The sequence below is a fragment of the Tachypleus tridentatus genome, unplaced genomic scaffold (assembly GCF_004210375.1).
Source record: "Tachypleus tridentatus isolate NWPU-2018 unplaced genomic scaffold, ASM421037v1 Hic_cluster_1, whole genome shotgun sequence".
Classification (NCBI taxonomy): Eukaryota; Metazoa; Arthropoda; class Merostomata; order Xiphosura; family Limulidae; genus Tachypleus; species Tachypleus tridentatus.
The window spans coordinates 7658215-7660312 of NW_027467777.1; positions in this window are offsets into that span (position 1 = coordinate 7658215).

The window sequence follows — 2098 nt, forward strand, 5'->3', positions numbered from 1 at the left end:
TGTATTTCTTCAATACATTGCACCTTTGCTGCTTGGCTACATCTAGTTAAACGCTACCTGTCATAACATCTTTGCCGTCAACATCTTGTAGAGTCGTTTTCACTTATAATTTGTTTTGGGACCTTAATTCTTGTATTTTGATTCAAGCAGACAAATTTGGTAACATATGTTTTATGTGACTTTGAAATAACCACAATTCGTTATCTATTCCACCATATAAATATTCAAGTACGTTTAATAATCATCTGACAAACCTCAACTACTGTTTTCTCTATACACAATTGCAACCATTTTTCATTATAAGTAACTTTAACGTGGGTATTATAGTAACTTGTGAATGAGAGTAGAGAAGAATATGTTAATTCCATTACATCTGCAATATCCACTATTATCGAGGACCTCTGTATAATACCAGGACTCCACAGTTTGACTGATACACGACAGATCTAGTAGTTATTGAAATACTGTTCATACTGTTATATTGTCTGAACAATAATTGTTTTAGTGTGGATCGTGATATTTACCAATTTTATCTCAGTTGTTAACCATTAACATTAAGGTACTGATTTATCAATATAACACAATTCATTTAAATAAATATTGATCTTTTCTCATACAAGTCACTTTTGTGTAAATATACTATGACAAATTAATTATTTGTAAGTATTGCTTCTATTCCAGTGACTTTGTCCTGAAGAAGAAATCATTGAAGGAGAGGATACAGAACAGCCTCAGTAGTGTGTTTCGTCGCAAACATCAGAACAAGCAGAAAAGAATAAGAGTCTGGTGTCACGACTCGTAAGTTCTAGGTTTTTATGAATTAACTAGGATACCGTATTTTCATACTACATATACTCAACGTAATGTATAGCTTTACGAAAAAAGTCTGACTGAACTTATCGCTTCTTACGGCCCTTTTAGAAACATACATTTCTAACTACACATATCCATGTAATCGTTTTTCACAGTGTACAGTTTAGCCGAAGCATAAACACTAAAGCTTTTGCGATAAGTGGCTTTGTGGACAACGTTGTGTGCCTTTTGCCTATTTTTACTCATACGAGTGAAAGCTATACTGACTATTTAACTCTATTTTACCTGAGACTAAATATCTAGAGGGTGAATAACTTGAACATCCAATTGACATTTAGTAGGCGTTTTCTTTTTGTTTTTGTATGAAACTCTCGTACATTTGAACACGAATATTCTCTGGTTAAAAACTGAGAATTTTAATTTTCCAACCTCCTCTAAATCTCTCAGTAGCTTGGACTCAGTAGCTAGGAAGGGAAGTGATCAATGAAAAATGTAACAGATTTTAACATGTTCTTAGGGTAATCGACGATTTCTAATTTAAAATACGTTTATATTAAACTTTAACTTGTATTGACTTTGTATATCATACAGCTTCGTTGAACTTCTTTGAACAACCATGTCGTAGTTTCTTTTTTATTTATTTCTTACTATCATCCGCGTGGCATGACAGTAATTGGATGTCTCACCTTTTTAATTTATGCTTGTATAAATGGGAAACAACAATCTGTGTTTTAACAACATTTTTTCTCTCCAAAACACACTCTAGTAGCAATGAAGAGATGGATTGGATAGCTCACCAGTTTGGAATTACACGATTGGTAGTGTTGTTGAATTTAAAAAAGGATGAAAAACGTGTTATGAGATAATAAAGTCTAAGAATAAACCTCAAGGATTTTGTATTGCTAAGAAGATGTTAAAGAACAGTAATGGTTAGCAGTCTCTTGTTTGTATCAGAATAGCGTTTCTTTTATTATTATTATTACAGTAAAAGATGACCTGGAGAGATCACCCATTTTAATCATTTACACCACTTTATGGTAGTGTGTTGTCTCTCTATAACTTAGATACTAGACACTAAAATGTTGTCATTTAAGAAACGCTTAACATTGCAATTTGTTCTGCCGTGACGTTAGTGAATCGTGCACATGCCACGAATTACGAGAAAATAATACAATCTGTAGGATACAACACAGCATGAAGTAAGAACTTGAAAAGCAAGAAATTAAAATATTTGTGACGATTCATTTAGATTTTATCTGTTCTTGGTACAAAACACGTCAGAAGT